General features: G+C 43.0%; 1 protein-coding gene across 1 annotated transcript in view; it reads left to right on the forward strand.

The window, feature by feature from the left end:
* Positions 1–5,458: 5,458 nt before the first annotated feature.
* The window catches only part of NFYB (nuclear transcription factor Y subunit beta), a 57,432-nt gene continuing 42,716 nt past the window's right edge, over positions 5,459–20,174 (forward strand). Inside the window, exon 1 of the mRNA XM_030214952.1 lies at positions 5,459–5,596. The gene's annotated coding sequence lies outside the window, so the exon portion shown is untranslated. The remainder of the gene's footprint in view (positions 5,597–20,174) is intronic.

The following is a 20,174-nucleotide window of genomic DNA, read 5'->3' on the forward strand; positions in this document are numbered from 1 at the left end:
AAATAAAATTCTTTTTTTCTACCTTTTGTTGTCTGCTCATTTTATTTTTCCAAGTCATGTTGGTCTCAGGCTCTGGTTTCTACATCCTTCTGTCTTCTCTTAACTCACTCACCAAGGTCTCATGTCCATTTGATATTTCTACTCTCTCTCCATGTCCACTATCCATCTTCTTCCATCTCTGTACCTCTATCTTTCTCCATGTTTAGTATATCCCTTACTCTGTGTCCCTATATTTCTCTGTCCAGCTTCTCCCCTCTCTTTGTCCCCAGTGCCATTATATTTCTACCCTCTCTGATCTTACCCCATCCAGCTTCTCTCCCTCTCACTCCCTCCCCTTTCCAGCATCTGGTTTGGTTGCTTGATTCCCTGCCTGCCCGCCCTCCTTTCTGTCCTCCCTCAAGCTGTAGGTTTAGTATTTGTTCCCTTTTCCTTCATCTCCTTGGTCTGGTATCTCTGTTTCCCTTTCCTCCCTCTTTGTGCTGTACCAGCAGTTCTCTCCCTTCCTTCCAGTTCTCCTTCCCCTCTTTCTCCCACATCCAGCAGCTCTCTCCCTTCCCTCCACATCCCCTCCTCCTCTTCCTCCCACATCCAGCAGCTCTTTCTCTCCAGTCCCCTCTTCCTCCTCCCACATCCAGCAGTTCTCTCCTTTCCATCCAGTCCCCTCTTCCTCCCATGTCCAGCAGCTCTTTCCCTTCCCTCCAGTCCCTTCTTCCTCCCTTGTCCAGCAGATCTCCAGCTCCTTCCTCCTCTCCCTCTCATGTCCAGCAGCTCTCTCTCTTCCATCCAGTCCCCTCCTCCTCTTCCTCCCTTGTCCAGCAGCTCTGTCCCTTCCCTCCAGTCCCTTCTTCCTCTTCTTCCTCCCGTGTTCAGCAGATCTCCAGCCCCTTCCTACTCTCCCTCCCATGTCCAGAAGCTCTCCAGCCCCTTCCTCCTCTCCCATGTCCAGCAGCTCTGTCCTTTCCCTCCAGTCCCTTCTTCCTCTTCCTCCCTTGTCCAGCAGATCTCCAGCCCCTTCCTCCTCTCCCTCCCATGTCCAACCCCTTCCTCCTCTCCCTCCCATCATGCCCAGCAGCTCTCAGCCACTTTCCCTCCAGGCCTGCCCACCCAACATCCTTCGCTGCTGTCGCTGCCTTTTCCCGCGGCTCCAGGTACGGCGGTCCGGGAGGCAGCGTTGCCTACCTGCTGTGAAATAATTCTTCTTCTCCCCAGGCTCCGCTGCAACGGTTTTTCGCCCGTCACGCAACGCTGCCATTCTCACAGGCAGCTCCGCTCCCCCCTGCCGCGTCCATCTGGCCCTATGTAAACAGGAAGTGCATAGAGAGGGCCGGATGGATGCACAAATGCCAAATACAGAATAAGTGACCACAAACCATAAACAAATTAAATCGAAATCCCAAGAGGCCAGACCTTGCATTTAGCTCAGCACAGCACAGAGAAATACAAAGAGATGCATTTTCTCCTATACTGTGCAAAATATGATAGCACATGCAACAGACAGTGTTAGGGGAAGTACAACTAGGGCAACTGGGTTTGGCCCCCTAGCCAGAGAGAACCCCAGGCCAGCTGGAAGCTAAAGAAGGTGCAGCCTGTTAGTAAGCTTTGGGGTCCCCTCCTAAATATCTGCCTTGGGCCCCAGTCATATTCTAACACCAGCTCTGGCAGGATGTACATTTCAAATCTGACATATTCTAATCACAAAATAGAAAAATAAAATTCTTTTTTTCTACCTTTTGTTGTCTGCTCATTTTATTTTTCCAAGTCATGTTGGTCTCAGGCTCTGGTTTCTACATCCTTCTGTCTTCTCTTAACTCACTCACCAAGGTCTCATGTCCATTTGATATTTCTACTCTCTCTCCATGTCCACTATCCATCTTCTTCCATCTCTGTACCTCTATCTTTCTCCATGTTTAGTATATCCCTTACTCTGTGTCCCTATATTTCTCTGTCCAGCTTCTCCCCTCTCTTTGTCCCCAGTGCCATTATATTTCTACCCTCTCTGATCTTACCCCATCCAGCTTCTCTCCCTCTCACTCCCTCCCCTTTCCAGCATCTGGTTTGGTTGCTTGATTCCCTGCCTGCCCGCCCTCCTTTCTGTCCTCCCTCAAGCTGTAGGTTTAGTATTTGTTCCCTTTTCCTTCATCTCCTTGGTCTGGTATCTCTGTTTCCCTTTCCTCCCTCTTTGTGCTGTACCAGCAGTTCTCTCCCTTCCTTCCAGTTCTCCTTCCCCTCTTTCTCCCACATCCAGCAGCTCTCTCCCTTCCCTCCACATCCCCTCCTCCTCTTCCTCCCACATCCAGCAGCTCTTTCTCTCCAGTCCCCTCTTCCTCCTCCCACATCCAGCAGTTCTCTCCTTTCCATCCAGTCCCCTCTTCCTCCCATGTCCAGCAGCTCTTTCCCTTCCCTCCAGTCCCTTCTTCCTCCCTTGTCCAGCAGATCTCCAGCTCCTTCCTCCTCTCCCTCTCATGTCCAGCAGCTCTCTCTCTTCCATCCAGTCCCCTCCTCCTCTTCCTCCCTTGTCCAGCAGCTCTGTCCCTTCCCTCCAGTCCCTTCTTCCTCTTCTTCCTCCCGTGTTCAGCAGATCTCCAGCCCCTTCCTACTCTCTCTCCCATGTCCAGAAGCTCTCCAGCCCCTTCCTCCTCTCCCATGTCCAGCAGCTCTGTCCTTTCCCTCCAGTCCCTTCTTCCTCTTCCTCCCTTGTCCAGCAGATCTCCAGCCCCTTCCTCCTCTCCCTCCCATGTCCAACCCCTTCCTCCTCTCCCTCCCATCATACCCAGCAGCTCTCAGCCACTTTCCCTCCAGGCCTGCCCACCCAACATCCTTCGCTGCTGTCGCTGCCTTTTCCCGCGGCTCCAGGTACGGCGGTCCGGGAGGCAGCGTTGCCTACCTGCTGTGAAATAATTCTTCTTCTCCCCAGGCTCCGCTGCAACGGTTTTTTCGCCCGTCACGCAACGCTGCCATTCTCACAGGCAGCTCCGCTCCCCCCTGCCGCATCCATCTGGCCCTATGTAAACAGGAAGTGCATAGAGAGGGCCGGATGGATGCAGCAGGGGGGAGCGGAGCTGCCTGTGAGAATGGCAGCGTTGCGCGACGGGCGAAAAACCAATGCAGCTGAGCCTGGGGAGAAGAAGAATTATTTCAGAACAGGTAGGCAACGCTGAACGCAGCCTCCCAGACGGCCATACCAAGAGCCGCAGGAAAAGGCAGTGACAGCAGCGAAGGATGTTGGGTGGGCCTGGAGGGAAAATGCACTGATAAATTAAAAAAAAAACTAAAAAATAACACCGGAGCTGCAGGGCTTAGCTCGGGGGTACTTCTCTGCTTCCTACATATGGCTGAGCTAATGCAATTGGAGTACTATGGCTGGCAACTGAATGGTGGATCACTGAGACTGGGTGGGCCTGATCCAAAAATGGGTGGACCTGGGCCCACCCGCAGCTACGCCCCTGAGATATACTGAAAAGCTGAAGGCAGCATCAGCTCCCTATAGGGGAAATCAGCTCTGAGCTGTTTTTCTCTGGCGCCATCTGTTGGCAGAGACAGAGGGACATAATCCACTTGTTTGGTCTGGTCTGCCATGGACAATAAGGAATCAAACAGTCCAAAAGAAGGCAGAATACACGTCTTATAGGGCCCCTTTTACCAAGCTGAGGCAAAAGAGAGCCTGCGCTGGCACTAGCGCGTGTTTTTTGATGCACGCAGAGGCCCCCTTTTACCGCAGCTGTAAGGGTAGTCTTTTTTCCTACAGGAAATAGCTGTGTAGCAAGTAAAGCACTTGCTGCACTGGACCATCTGGAAGGTCCCCTCCTAAACATCTGGACCCTAGGTATGTACCTAGTTTGCCTATGCTTTTATCCAGCCCTAAATCAAATGTATTGGGCAGTTTGCCCCCCCCCCCCTCCAGATTCTCAACTTTTTAGTACAATAGCCCCATGAATTAGAATTTGGTTCAAGCAGGTTTTGGCTTCAACTGTAACAGGATGAGGTAAATCTGTAATCAATGCAAGAAAACAGTATGAAAGGACAGACAAAAGAAACAGAAGCCAGCAAAGAAGCTGACCCCCTGGAAAAAGGTGAAACCCCATTTAATATTCATATTGGGCAAAACCTGAAGAAGCCTGTAGGAAGGCGAAACGATATGGGCCCCATTGTTTATTCCATCAGAGGGGTTATTGTACAACTTCAGTGAAAGCTAAGTGCTGTTTTTGAAGTTTTTGCTGTCGTTTATTTAGATTGCAATATTCAACAAAAAGAATGACTATATATAAAAAAAAGACTTTTTGTATGTAAGTAAAATTATTATGGGTATATGATAGCCCTATGAAAGAGATAGGACCGCAGACACTATAATCTCATGCAGATATTGGAGTCTTGCAGGTCAGACCTCAGTCAATCCTTGGTCTCTGAGGGTTATACCCATTAATTGAAAACTTTAATTTGTTCTACCCTTTGGGGTTTTTTTGGCTGTTCACCAGTTTTTTTTTTTGTAAATCTTAAGTAGAGGAGTGTGGTAGCCGTGTTAGTCCACTCTTAAGGTTATCAATAGAAATCAAACAAAATAAAACATGGAAAAGAAAATAAGATGATACCTTTTTTATTGGACATAACAATACATTTCTTGATTAGCTTTCGAAGGTTGCCCTTCTTCCTCAGATCGGAAATAAGCAAATGTGCTAGCTGACAGTGTATATAAGTGAAAACATTCAAGCATTACTATGACAGTCTGACAGGGTGGGAAGAGGGGGGGTGGGTAAATCTGTAATCCCCACAGTTGTTTACAAAGGGTGCTAGGCACTTGCATACAGAATTACAGAATAAATGACTCCACAAAGTATGATGGAATATTAATTTTCATTGAGTTTACAGTAAACAAACGGCACAATTTTTTTGGCACAAATTTTTATGCGGAAAATAAATTAGAATCATTTAAATAGGAACCAACCTTTCAAAAAGGTTGGGGGTGCTGAACTCAAAACAAATTGCTCTTTAAGTTCAATATTGGTGGTGCTCGAGTCCCCACAGAGCTCTGCAGATCCACATAAAAGCAAGAAAGAAAAATTTGGGAGACGATACAACTAGAAAGCCTTTTTTTTTTTTTTTTTGTAATTTACGCTGCTCCTGTACAAGGATCAATAACATGGGCAAAGGTTTCAGAATCACAGCAGCGCGAGAGAAAGCTGCAGATCGCAGTAACTCGATATTACGGAGCGCTACCAAGTTACGAAGACAACCCCAGCCTAAGAACAGCGAAAGCCCACGTGTTCCGGGTCGAACTGGGGTGGGGAGCGATGACAGCTGTAGCAGCAGCAGCAGCGGCACAACACACACCCTTTTCGCCAGCGGGAGGCGGAGCTCTGTGCGAAGAAAGGAGGTGGGACTAGGGGGGGGTGAGGGGGCAGGAAGTTGAGAGAAGGCATCTGGCAGAGGAGGGAGGTGAGTTCGCGCAGCCGGAAGAGCCAAAACCAGCATCAGGTGGAGGCGGGAGGGGCGTCCGAGTCCTGGAAGCGGAGCTCCGCGCTGGGACTGGTTCCTTCGCAGCCATTTTCTGTCCAACCAAACAGCCGATTTGAGGAGGTAACCAACCAGGGCTGCATTGGAGGTTTGTGCCTGGCTTCGGCCAATGATTGCTAACCGATTTCACTATAGCTCGAATGAAATGTCCGTCTCCGAGTTTATTTGTTGTCTGTGCGGATGAGATTTGAGAGCAGGAAGTGGAAAAGATTTTTTTTTTTTTAATGGAAGCTTTCAGCTAGGAGCGCGGGGTTTGACGCGGAAAAAAAAAAAAGTCTGGGCCTTTGATGCTCACATTTTTTTTTCTTCTTCTCCCGGCCTTGCGCTTCAAGATGAAGAAGAGGAGAGAAAAAAAAAAAAAACGAGCGTTGAGAGAAAAAAGACGGGGGGCAGTGGCTGGAAGTGAGCCGCGGGTCTGGAGGAGGAGGAGAAACCTGGTTCCTCAGGAGAAAACAAAAAAAAAAAAAAAATTGCGCCCCAAAGCGGATAAAGCGAAGCGGCTGCGAGAAAAAAAAAAAAGCGCTTGTTGTTGCCGGGTCTCCATTTTGTGTGGCTTGAGAACTGTCCCCGGTTCTCCGTGGCCGCTGCGCGCCGAGTAGATCCCGGCCGCGCCGGAGGATGGAGACTCCGACCCCTTCGGCGCTCCCGGCTCGGTTTCCCGCCCATTTAGTAACCCTGAGGAGAATAATAGCGGCGGCGGGTGTCGGTGCCGCGTTCCTTTCCCTTCACTTCGAATGACACCCGACCCTCGTTCTTGTAGTGCAGCGAGGCCGCCGAGTCCGAAACGTATGTGAGTGAGTGGGGAAGGTGGCAATAAGCCGGGCGCCCCTCGGTCAGTCACTGGCCGCGTGTCTACTTCATGCTGCTGCTGCTTTTCTATTTGACGGGAACAGACGAGCCTACCCCGACTTCGCTGCTACAGCGAACCCACGGGCGGAACAGGGCTCGGGCTATTGTGACGTGGGAAAATTCACCCCGGTTCGTGGTTTCTGTGTTCCACTGTTGCGTCTCAACGACGGGCTGGAGGAGGCAGAACACTGACAAAAAACAAAGCTCTAGGAAGCTTGGCGAAGTTGGCGTCTGTCTGGCCCGTGTTTCCCTTTTGTGCACATGGTTGACGGCGGGGTTATGTCTGTTTTTATTTATGTGGCAGAAGTGATGGGGGAAAGCTTGATTCTTAGGTACATGATGATGTCTTAAATACATGGTGATGGTCAATCTTAAGAGACGTTTGTTTAGCACTTTTATTCTTCTGATAAAGGCTTTGTGTGTGTGTGTGTTTATCGTTTTTTTGTTTGTCAAAGGGGTGTACATTGTTTCTAAACAGGATGAATTGGATTAGGCGTTGCGTTAGTTGTATATAAGAACTTTTTAATGAAATTAACTGAGTCCCTGGTCTTAGGGAAAAAAACCCCGTACCTTGCTGGCTCTTTCAAGTGCAGATCTTAAAGTAAGAAGTTGCTCAAAATGTAAGCTTAGCTTTTATTTGTAAATTGCACATGTAGATGTGTGACCTGCTCTTGCCCAACCCACTGCACACTCCTTTGCAGTTACTGCTAAAGTACTTATGCAATAGGGCTTAACTGCAGTTATTTATTAGGATTTATTTGCTGCCTTTTTGAAGGGATTCGCTCAAGGTGATGTATAGTAAGAATAAATCAAACATAAGTAATAGACAATTACAGCAGTAAAAATATTCAAATAACAATATAAAGTATGGCATAGTATACTACTTACAATGTTAACATAATATATAGTAAAAAATTTTAATAGCGTAGGCTAAAAGCAAAGATATAACATTTAGGGGCACTTTTTACTACGGTGTGCTGAAAAATGGCCTGCGCTGGTGTACGCGTGTATTGGACACCCACAGGTCCATTTTTAAGCACGCTTGCAAAAAAGGCCTTTTTCTCCTGAAAATGGACGTGTGGCGAAATAAAAATCGTTGCATGTCCATTTTGGGCCTGAAACCTTACCACCACCCATTGACTTAGAGGTAAGGTCTCTTACGTTGACCGGGCAGTAATCGTCGGTTCATGTACACTGCCAGTTACCACCTGGTTAGCGCCACACAGTAGAAAATAGAAATTATTTTCTGCCATGTGTTTTGGATACGTGTCAAAATTAGAATTACCGCCCGGGGCATGCAATAGCCAGGTGATAGTTCTAATTTGATGCACCTTGCACGTGCATAGGTGCCTAAATCTTAGTAAAAGGGCCTCATCGATAGGTAAGAGAGCAGGAGGAGTTAGAAAATAAAGGGACTAATTTTAAAGAAAGTTGCACATGAGGTCTGAGGTGATAAAATATTATATCAGCTAGGGTAGGAGTGAGTAAACATGTCCTGCTGCAATATGTGCAGCCTGTGTCATACTTTGTGTGTGCAAGACTAACAGTTACTTCTTCCATTAAAGGCCTGGTTGAAGAGCCAAGCTTTCACCTGCTTCCTGAAGTAGGGATGGTCTAGTGTTAATCAGAGCCTTTCAGGGAGTGCATTCCAGAGTGTGGGAGCAGTTAGTGTACAACTGCCATTTACCCTTGTTTTGACACCTACCTCCTGTTTGCTTTCCAAAAGTTTGGCAGCGAATATGTGCATTGTATAGAATTGGGGGGGTGTATGCATTGGTAGATACGTGAGTTTCTGGTATATTATGTGTTACAGGTTGAAAAGTCAATAAACCTTTACATTAAAAAACAAGATATATTTTATAGTGTTGCTGGAGGGGTGCAGCGCTTTAAAATAGTGATGCACTAACATTTTTAAGATGTCTAAACAAACCAAATGTGTGTTAATACATATCGCTAATGATGAGTATGTAGATAGGTGAGGTTTGACCTCTTGCTTTCCAGGTTACATGCCCGTTTCTCCAACCTTGAGGTCACTGGCTGAAGAGCTGCTTTAAAAAACTTTGAACACTGCTGTCTTATTAAAAATGAAATAAAAATTGGAAGCAAAATAGGGAATTTTATAGAAGATTGAATAGAAAAGTTGCTTATGGAATCATTTTCTAACGCTAGGTTACTCATTCAGAAGACTTTCATACTAGCTGCGAGGGGTAGATATTCCCATTGTAAACTGGAATGGGCTTCTTGGTCGAGTACTTTCATAGAATACGATGCCACAAATTATGACTTCTCTGCCCAATGGATCCTGCTTACCTAACATCATTGAACAGAAGGATGGCTGAAGCAGAGCCCAAAAGGGCTTAGAGTGAAGCTGAATCCTGTTCTTCAAAACTTACTAGCTGGAGGAGCTGTACTTGCCATAGGGTAATTCTATTAACAAAATATACTGGCAATACTTCAGCTTAATTGATGTAAATTTATGATGAAATATTCTTCTGAATATACATTGAGGAGAACATGGCTCATTAAATGGTTTCCAGACAGTATTTGTGTTTTCTGTGTTATTTCCTTGCATATCTGATTTTGAGGGTAGAGGTAATTTAAATGGAGCAGTTCCCAAATGCTCTTTGGAAAGAAAAATAAAATTATACCCAATATGGTGATGCGTATTAGGCCCATAATGGCTATAAACAACATCGTTGCCCAATTCAACCCTGCTGAGCGGGCCATCTGCCAATATTCAGCGGCACTTAACCAGGCAGTGCTGCTGAATATCAGCTCTGACTGCCGCAGCACTGTCTAGTTAGTGCCAGAGTGGAGCTTGGGCTAAGCCAATATATGACTCATTAGCAATTGAGTATTACTGCTAACTGATTAAGAAAGCAGATAGTTAAAACAACCAAAAGGCTGGCCTTGCTTTATCTGCCAAGCTAACCGTGCACCGGTATGAAGATAGCTTTCAGGTGACCACAGTAGTATTCAGTGCTGGGAAAGGGCATGGTACTTGATATGCCACTTTTCTGTGCTTACAGTCAAAGCATTTTAAGCATTCCTTGCTGGGGTATGTGTTTATAATAACTGGGCTTAGTTCAGCCTGCAGCTGTGTCTTAAAAAAAAAGAATACTGAGCTGTGGGCTGATTATTGATCCTTATTTTCTTGATTCTAAGGCGCGCTTTGTTTTTGCTGGTTTTAATGTCCATGGAAAGTAGATGCAGCTTACAGATGGCATCTTAGAATTGAGGTCCAAAATTTCAAATCATGTGACTCTCTACTACAATACCCACATAGCCGTTGGGGACTTGCTTCTCCACCCTCCCCAACCGGTACATACCTGTTGAAGGGCTGGTGAGGAACAGAACTCCACAGTACACTCTCAGCATCCGGAGTTGTGCTGTGACACCATCTATCTGCCACATGCATTTCTGGCAGACAAGTGCTCACTAGTGTGTGATTCAGAGCCCTTGTCTTGTCCACTCTTTCCCTTTTTTTATTTTTTTGCCCACCATTCCCTCCCTAGGGTATGTGATCTTTGAGTAGCTAAGTCCCAGTGCTGCCTCAAGTTGGCGGCCTCTGATAATTTTGTTTTTCATAAGTTATATGGTTGTTAACTGGTAAGTTTATTTACCACTAGTAAAAAAGGCCCGTTTCTGTAAGAAATGAAACACGCTAGCAAGGTTTTCCTTGGAGTGTGTATGTTAGAGAGAGTGTATGTGAGAGTGACTGTGAGAGAGAGAGTAAATGTGTGTGTGAGAATGAGTGTGTGCGCCAGGGGCCTCCCAGTTCCAGGGTCGCCCCCCCCTCCCTCTGAGTGCCAGGGTCGTCCCCTCCCTCCGAGTGCCAGGAATCCAATGAAGAAAACTAAAAAAACCTGTTTGGCTGAAACACATATTTCTTTTCCTCCCCTTGCTCTTCTCACCACTAAGACGAAGATGTCACAGACAAAACAAATTATTGTTTTTTGTTTTTTTTTTCATAATTAACCCAAACCTTCAGGTTCTCCGTGTGAAAAGCAGGAATTTGTCTATTTAGGGGCCTGAGATGAGGGCTAAAATTACCCTGTCACGTCTCGTTTTGAATTTGTACAATGAAATCAGAAAACCATTTCTCTTCCCAAACAGTAACAGCAATTTACATAACTCACTCACCCAGATTCTCTCCCTCGCAATCGCAAGACGTTTATTTTTCGGGACAGGGATCCCTCTTCCCCCATCTCTCTCGAGTTGTTTTTTTCTCCCGGTTAGGAGTGCGACAGCTGATGAGCGCAAGGCTGTTTGTGTTTTTGCTGTGTTGTTTGGTGCCAGGTTTGCGCGTGGCAGTGTGTGTGTGTGGGGAGAATCAGTGACGTCAACCTGGCTACAGCGCCTAGCTCAGCAACGCCGAAGGAGCCACGGACACAGGCAGGACATTAGAAAGTTGGTGGTGAGAATTATTATATAGGATAGTACTGTTTGTATCAAAAATGATGTGTTTATCATACTGGTAATTGAATGGTAATATTGGGATTTTCTTTCTGCATATGTTCATTTACCATATACCACTAATTGTTTTTCAAAAGTTATATGGTATGGTAGTTAACTGGTAAGTTTTACTGTAGTACTGTATGGTTCTTGTTACTGTAAGTGAAAGGATGTTTGTTATACTAGTAATTGAAAGTAAATGTTTTGTGCTTTTCCTTCTACATATGTTTGCCATATTTTTCACTTTTGCGAAATGAGGGTGTGTCTTGGAAAAACAAGTGTTTTCCTCCCTCATGTGCAAGGGGGGTTACATCTTAGATTTGAGGAAATATAGTATTTTTCATTTCTTATAGAGATGGTGTATCAAGAATCTAATATCTACTGCCCACAAATGCACACAAACCCAAAATTTATCGAAGTGGTGTACATTGAAAGTACAGTACGTACTTTTCTCTCCCCTGAGAGCTTATAATCTGAGACAATAGAGGGTTAAGTGACTTGCCCAAGATCATAAGGAGCTGTAGTGCTGGTTCTCAACTCTCTGCTCTAACTTTCTATGTTGCTTTTGAAAGGATGCAAAGCAACAAGTATTCCGTTTTTCACTTACATATACTAACCAGTACCAAAATAGTGCAGTGACTAGGTGTCACCAGACATAGCAACCATTAAGAGAGCTGTATGGTTAAGTCACTAACCCCTCCCCCTTACAAAGTCTCACTTAGCGGCTGCCACTGCGGTAATGCTGATACAGCCCATTCAGCGGGAATGGACTGTTAGCATTACTGCGTGGCTTTGTAAAGGGGGGAGGGATAGTCTTACAGTAGAATTTACAATTAAGAAAATGAAATACAAATCTGAATCACTAAGGTAGCCCATCATAGAAAAATGAAGGTAGATAAAGGTCATTGGCCTATCCAGTGTGCTTATCCATGCCATCTGCTATCCCTTCCTCTCCCTTAGAGATCCTGTGTAACAGTCTCAAGCTTTCTTGAATTCAGGTACAATTTTTGTCTCCACCTCCTCCACTGGGAGGCTGTTTTCACGAACTCACCACCCTCACGGGGAGGCTGTTCCACCAATACACCACCCTTTCTGTGAAGAAGTATTTTCTCAGGCTTGTTTCACCTTCACCCTATGCCCCCTCATTTCAGAGCTTCATTTCAACTGAAATAGACTTGTCTCCTGGGTGTTTGTCACAGAGGTACATTTCGATCATATCTCCCCTCTCCCGCCTTTCTTCCGTAGCATGGGAGCCAACTTTTCAGAATGAATGGGGGTGCTAAATCCGTTACAAGTTACCCCTCCTTGGTCAAAGTGAAGGCATAATAATAATAGTAGTGGGGGTGCTCAACCACCCACAGAGCTGGTACCTATGTGAGTATGCGTATTGAGATCTTTGTCCTAAAGTGTTTCATGGCAGACCTGAACATTTTAGTAGCTGCCCTCTGGACCTACTCATCCTATTTATATCTTTTTAAAGGTGTGATCAACAGAACTGTGCACAATATTCTAAATGAGGTCTCAACCAGACTCTTATACAGGGCCATTATCACCTCCTTTTTCCTACTGACCTATGTACCTTTTTTAGCTTTCGTTGTTGCCTTTTCTACCTGTTTAACCCAATTAAGATCATCACATATGACCCCAGCCAAGTTCTGATGCAGCTTCTTTGCAGTTGTGTGTTTTTGTGACTGTGTGGTATGTTTGGGGCTCTGGGTATGTTTGTGATCAGGAAAATGAGATGTAGTTTGAAAAGAGCAATTCCCTAACTGTTAGCTTTTAATTGTAGGAATGTTTATGCTGCAGCTTTGTCCCCCATAGAAATTATTGGGTATCTTTTTTTTTTTTTTTGGGGGGGGGGGGGGGGGACGACTTCTCTGAAACCCTGAGGTCACTGTGGCCCAGTTTCAAACATAATCAGCCATTTCGCCTGTCTTCCCTGCATGCCAAATTTGGTCCCATTCAGTTTAGGGTTTGGCGTTATTTTGCTCCTTCCCCTCCAAGCAATTTTTCAGATGGTTTATGTATAATTTCTTTCAACATTACATTTTGTTGGAAAGAATAAAAAGTCACTGACACTTTGAGGGGCATTTTTTATAAACCATCCAAGTCCAAATTAGGATGTTTTTTGCTCATTTTGAACACCTCCCTCAAAAAAAAAAATCCATCTTATATCCATTGTTGAACAGGAAAAATGTCTGGGTTTCTGTTTTGAAAATGGCTCAAATGTGGACACTTGCACGGAAGACACCTAAAAAGAATATCCATTTTCCAAACTGACATGTCTAACTTACAAATTCTAAAAAAACAAGACTGGGTCATCATTTTTAGAGAAATGGCCACAACGATGTCCCTGCCAGTCATAGGGGGAACCTAGTGATCAGGGCAGTGGACTTTAAACAATGGCACCCAGGTACAATTCACACCCTAGCTCCTTTATTTTTTATATTGTGAGCCTGCCCTCCAGGAACAAAACAAAACCTACTGTCCACCATACAATTGCCTTCCCCGGCTGCAAGTGTGTCCTATATTTAGATAAAGTAAATATACTAGATAGAGTGGCATTTGGATCTGGATCCCCTTGTTCACAGTCCACTGCACAGACTACTCCTGGGAGCTGCTTGCTGCTCTGTTGGGTTTGCCTATAATACCTGATGCTGTCAAAGTGTCTGGTATCCCCTTTCAGTTTCAGTTATTAAGAGGGGTGGGAGGAGGCAGTAACTTTAGCCTGAGTGAACATGGTAGAGCTCCTTTTGTTGTTTAGAGGGAGAATAAACTTATTTTTAATTGTGAGGAACTTCAGTTGATACTTTTTAACACCATGGCTGCTGTAGCATCGTCACAGGTCGGACAGGCACTTTTACACTGTCTCCACTAATATGTAGTAAAGTACTATGGAGCTAACTCCACTTTTAACTACTTATGTCTCATCCTTCCGTGGGATTTTTCTGGAGGCCTGGCAGCACCTATCTTGAATCCCAGACATCTTCCTAGGATAAGAGATAGGAGGGGAAAAAACAAGTATGAGGGCCAAAGTGCACTCTTCAATTTTATAGAAATACATGGCCTGAGAAAACACATTCTGGTGGGAGATGTCTGAAATTCGGTACACACTCTTCACTGTATGTGTGAAAATACCGAAGGAGGGAGTCTTCAATTCTGTGGGCTTTTTAGGAAAAATCTTCACTGAATAAGCATAAGGGCATTGGTGCATTTATTGGTTGCTCAGTGAACATCAACAGCACTGTATGATCTTTTATTTGCATTATTAGAAATGTATTTGTAGTAGAAACATTGATAGTTTAAAATCTTAAGTGCCTGTAACACAGGCTCTGGTACTCAACAGAAGCGGTTGATGGGATGAAGCCGGTAAGATGGAGTTATGATGGAAATGAAATGACTGCTTCCTCTGTTACATCCGGGAGATTTGTGTCTGATGCTGGCAATGGGTGGAGGCTAGATATTGTAGAGAGAGGAAGAAGCTTGGAAAGGAGGAGTGCTCAGAGGGAGAGAAAATCTTGCGGGGAAGGCTGGTACTTGGGGAGAGGAGAGACACCTGCAAGGAAGGATGCAGAGAAGAGCAAAGAAACAAAAAGTAAACACTTAAGTGAAAAAAATAGCTGAGATGCAAGGAAAACAAAATTTTCCTAAAAATTTTATCAGATTCCTGAGGGTTCTATTTTCTCTACCTTTAGATGTTTTGAAGTAATGAAAGAAATGTTAATGTAGATATCCATGTAACACACTCATCTCTGCCATGTTCTCTTCTATATGTGTTTGTTTATTAGGATTTATTAACCTCCTTTATGAAGAGATTCACCATGGTGGTGTACAGCAAATACAGTTTAACATAAAACTTACAATTTTGTTAACATAACAATAGTAAAATAACCAAGAATAAACAAATACAATAAATGAGGTGCACTTGAAAACTGTAAATTGAAACCATAATAGAACTACTGTGAAACAGTATCAAACATATACACATTTAACAGCACTGGAATTCAAATACCAGAGATACAATACAAATGCTGGGACAGAGAAATATCCAGTGTATCTGAATGTAACTCACCTTGAGCTACTACTGAACAAGGTGTGAGCAAAATCCAAATGATAAATAAAAATAAATGTTAGCATAATACTAATGATACACCTAATACGCATGCATTACAACATTCAACTAACAGATACGATGCTAAAGATTTTCTACAATACAGATCACCATATAGTTGAGGGACCAAGAGCAGATATATGATGGGAGCAAGATGTGTGGTACAGAGTCACTTTGGATAATTTGATTGTTAGCTAAACTCAAGTGAAGTTCTTTGCATAATTAAGCAAGAGAGAAGGAACTGATCTAAGTTACAGTGTGTGAAGCAAGCTAGTCCAGTGCAAAATGAGTGTGTAGTCAGTCACCCTATGTATTAATGTTTGTTAGAAGCCCCATTTTATTACTAGAATCAAAAATTAATCCAGCAATTGATAATTCTAGATCTATAATACCATCACAGCACACAATAAACATAACTGACAAAGCAGACATTCAATGTAAAATATAATAAATATGTGAAGAGGACCTTCACAAAGGCAGAACTTCAGACAATTTATCTCGGTTCTAGCTCATGAATCATTCTAATCATCTGACACAATCATGTTCTGAGCAATAGAGCTCTGTATCAGGGAATCCTTAATCCAAGTTCAAAGTATCTTGGGCAAACATTTTCCAACAAAATTCAACAATTGGCTCTCAAAATAGCACTTCTAAATCACCAGTCCATTTGTCCCGATAGATTAGTATACACATTTGACTTATTGTGCATTTATCATAACTTCACAGATTAAAAATTAATGGTGTGTCCTGTTGCATGAGCATTCAATTTACTTGATTTTCATTCAATGCAGCCTTAAAACAGTGGAATATTACAAGTTCAAGAAAGAAAATGCCAGCATGGGGGAACAAGTTTTATTTTTGAATGGCTTTGTTGGGATACAACTTTACATTTAATTTAATTTCTTTGAGTCACTTTTTGTTCTTTGCCACACAGAGCAACATACAATGCTGCCTTGCTTCAGACTGTCAAGCTTGCTTATTATCTTCACACTGGAACAAGGGGTTAACAGGGGAATAGTGTCAAAAATTTGTCTACAAGATTGTGCAGAAAAGGCAGCAAAGTATTTACAATCTGCCTATTTTAGCCCAGATTCTTCCAGAGAAACAGTTTTGCAGGCATCATTTCTGTTCCTGCCTTCATAAGCTTTGAACTGTTCTTCCAGTTTCATTCCGAATTTTGCCAGAAACTAAGCATGCCTGGAGTACTACATCACACTATTCACAGAATTTAGATTTAATTACTTTGCCTGTTTCTTTTTCTTTCCTATACGGGAAACAGGCTAGTTCAGTTGAAATCTCTGGAAGGTCAGATCACAGTATGATGTCATCAAGCATTTTGAAAGCAGCCCTGCAATTGGTTAGTGCCTGTTGTCAGATACAGAAATTAGGGTTAGGGCATCATGAAATGTTCACACATTTTAAAGATATATATATATATATATATATATATATATATATATATATATATATATATATTTGGGGGTCATTTACTAACAGTGAGCTAATGCCATTAATGTGTGTTAAAATATGTTGCAGTGGACTCTGGTGAATAACATACATTAGCTGATAGCACATTCTGGTAGTAAATTACCTTTGTTTCCTGTTGCAAGGGTTTATAGGGTAATAGAGATATCAGTACTGTGAGAAGCATACTCACATGTGTGCTGGTTCTGTTGAAGAAGCCTGCAGGAAAAGAGATTTTCTTTTTGTGTCATGATTGCAGAATTTTGAGGAAGAACATGAAGAGTGTTAGCTAGATGGGCCAAAGGAATGGTGAGGGGTAGGAGAGGAGTAGGTGAGCCAAGGAGCAGCAGTGGCAGGCTGAGGTCAGTGTGTACCAAGGAGAGGCAACAACAGCCACAGCTTGAAGTCTGAGTTACCAAGCAGAGCTTACAATTGAAGGTGAAAGGGGTGGGGGGGGGGGGGTACCATGGAGGAGCATGAACAGCTGGGCATCAGGAAGGAATTAGAGGAACTTTTTCTAATGGTAGCAGGGGATTGGGACGGAATCCAAAGAAAGCTGGTAGCAGCTACTGCAGATTGGCTGAGGAGAAAAAGTAGTAGCTGAAAATCAGAGTGATGGCCAAGGACTGGCAGTGGTTGGGGATTTGGAGGGTGACTGAGGCAAGGTAGCAGCAGGAACATGGTATCAGGAGGGGTCTTGAAAATCAACAGCAGCTGGAGATCGGGACCATGAGGAGCAGCAGTGGCTAGTGATTGAAAGCTTTGAGAACATGGCAGCAGGGGTTTCAAGTTGGTGAGGGGCACTGATGAACATTACAGTCATAGGCATAGTTTGAAGTGAACACCCCTCCCTCCAAAAAGTAAGCAAACTACACTGATGACTGTGGTGAATCTTAGAGCACGTCTACCATGATCAAAGGAAAGAAGAGAGAAGATGGCTGCAAGAATGCTGGTCCTGTAGCTTAGAAACAAAATAAATTCTAATTTGAAGTGAGATATTGCTTAAATGAAATATTGAAACCCAATATTTAAAAAAGGGGGGGGATTCAAACTGCTGATGTCAAATCCAATTCAAAGTATAGTTTGAATCTAATATACCATGTGCTGGATTTTCCAAAACATTCCCACTGCTTGCTTTCAAATTGAAGATAGCACACAAATGTTAACACACAGAACCTCAAACTTCCCAGTAGGGAAAGTGCCAAAAGGCACTAGCAAATCCACTACAATGGGAACAGAGTATTATCATAGGTTCATAATCAAACAGGATTGGAAAACCAGAAACACCTAGAAAAACCACCCCGTGGGAAAAAAAAAACAATCCCACTAATAGGGAACTATGGAAAATCCATTACATGGTGTATAAAAGTCAAGGAAAAACACCCTGCCCAAAATAATAAATAAACTAAAGGAAAAATAAGAGATTATTACTGTCATAGGCACAACAAAGGACAGCTGCGGCAATTTCTGCAATGGCTTCAAAAAAATCTAGCCCGCCATTTTGATGTGAAGTGATATGTGTTAGTCTTGGTAATACACGCAATGTGACAAGTAATGGTTTCGGTTCCTTCCTGAAGCAGCTTTTTCTTGAGCAAAACAAGGCGCTCTTGTTGAAGGAAGCTAGGATATTCTTGGATGGAATGTGAGATACTTACCTGTATGGCCGGAGGACGTTTTTCGTAGGTGGTGACTTCTGCAACTACTTGTTCGTGGTGATGTATGAAGATGGACTGTTTCAGCATGGATCTAGCTGATTGAGCTGTGAAATGCGTTTTGGATGTAGACTTCCAGCAGCTAAGTGCTTATTTAGATTTTTTTTAAGCCATTGCAGAAATTGCCGCAGCTGTCCTTTGTTGTGCCTATGACAGTAATAATCTCTTATTTTTCCTTTAGTTTATTTATTATTTTGGGCAGGGTGTTTTTCCTTGACTTTTATACACCATGTAATGGCTTTTCCATAGTTCCCTATTAGTGGGATTGTTTTTTTTTCCCACGGGGTGGTTTTTCTAGGTGTTTCTGGTTTTCAAATCCTGTTTGATTATGAACCTATGATAATACTCTGTTCCCATTGTAGTGGATTTGCTAGTGCCTTTTGGCACTTTCCCTACTGGGAAGTTTGAGGTTCTGTGTGTTAACATTTATGTGCTAGCTTCAATTTGAAAGCAGTGGGAATGTTTTGGAAAAATCCAGCATATGGTATATTAGATTCAAACTATATTTTGAATTAAATGAAATATTTACATCTGTTAAATTGGATTTTTATGTCAAATGTTATGACACTTAGAAGTGCCTGGGGGACAGACTTGATTATCCCAAAAGAAAATGGTGAACAATTGAGAAAGCTGGGTGTTTTTTTTTTTGTATTAAATATTTTTGTCATTATGTATGTGTTGTGTATTGAACACAGGATTGTAGAACACTACTATTCAGTTATTTTTGAAGAGTTAAATAAAACTTGCATTAAAATACATTCTACTGTTTCCAACTTTTGTTTAGGTAAAAAAAGCACAATAAGACAGTTTTGATTTTGAAAGGGTTGTTTTCATTTCCCAAATGAGTTGTGTCAGAACAAATTGGTGTTCTGAGGTGGTGATCCAAATACAGCCTTCATATAACAGTAATGTGTTTATTACCAGAAAAAAACAAGGATCAGAGACAGCATGACTGTGATTTGAATGCTTAATAGAACTTTTTAAATAATTGGTTTTCAGGACTGAGTCTAAAGCTTACCTATTTTATTGTCTCTGTTTGGATCCTATCAAATGCCAGTCAAGTGGAGAGGATGTGACCTTACTACTACTACTACTACTTAACATTTCTAAAGCGCTACTAGGGTTACGCAGCGCTGTACAGTTTAACAAAGAAGGATAGTCCCTGCTCAAAGGAGCTTACAATCTAAAGGACGAAATGTAAAGTTGGGGCAGTCTAGATATCCTGAATGGAGGTATAATGGTTATGTGCCAAAGGTGACATTGAAGAGGTGGGCTTTGAGGAAGGATTTGAAGATGGGCAGCGAGGGGGCTTGGCGTATGGACTCAGGGATCACTGAGCTGAGAACCAGGGAGGCCAAGGTTCAAATACTGTTGGTTCCGCTGACTACCTTGTGACTTTGGCAAGTCACTTTATTTCCCATTGCCTCAGGTGTAGTCTTGGATTGGATAGTAAGCTCTTTGAGGCAGGGGCACATTTATTTGGGTTTAGCTTGCTCTTTTTGTAACTAGTAGCTGAAAGTGAGTTACATTCAGGTACACTAGATGTTTCCTTGTCCCTGGAAAAATGTTCAGCTATGTACATCCAGTAGCACTATAAAAATAAATATAATTAACTTCTTGCTCAAGAAAATGTTTTGCGTTGGCCTATCTTTATATCCAATTTTACTGTGTTGTCTGTAATTTAGTATCTCATGTCCATACTTAGATCTATATATCCATTGTAATTTGCATCTTCAGAAAAAATGTGATGAGCAGAGTCCACTGTTGGTGTATTTGAAAGTTTGCTTGTTGAGTGCTCTTAGCAGCCACACCACTCCTCTAACCTTTCCTTTGTGTTATGCCATCTCTTCTTCATTCTATCATTCTCTCATGTCCAGATCGATTACTGTTGCAAGGTCTAAACTCCAGTAATATGGGGAGCTTGTAATGCTTGCGTTGGGGCTTCAATCACCCTTTTCTTTGAGCTACTAAAGAAGCATGATGCTCAGGCTTCTTAACATCCATTGATCAAACAATAATAAACAGTTCCTGCTTCTTGGTGCTTACAATCATATATATATATATATATATATATA

Source organism: Microcaecilia unicolor, chromosome 9, assembly GCF_901765095.1.
Source record: "Microcaecilia unicolor chromosome 9, aMicUni1.1, whole genome shotgun sequence".
NCBI classification, from domain to species: Eukaryota; Metazoa; Chordata; class Amphibia; order Gymnophiona; family Siphonopidae; genus Microcaecilia; species Microcaecilia unicolor.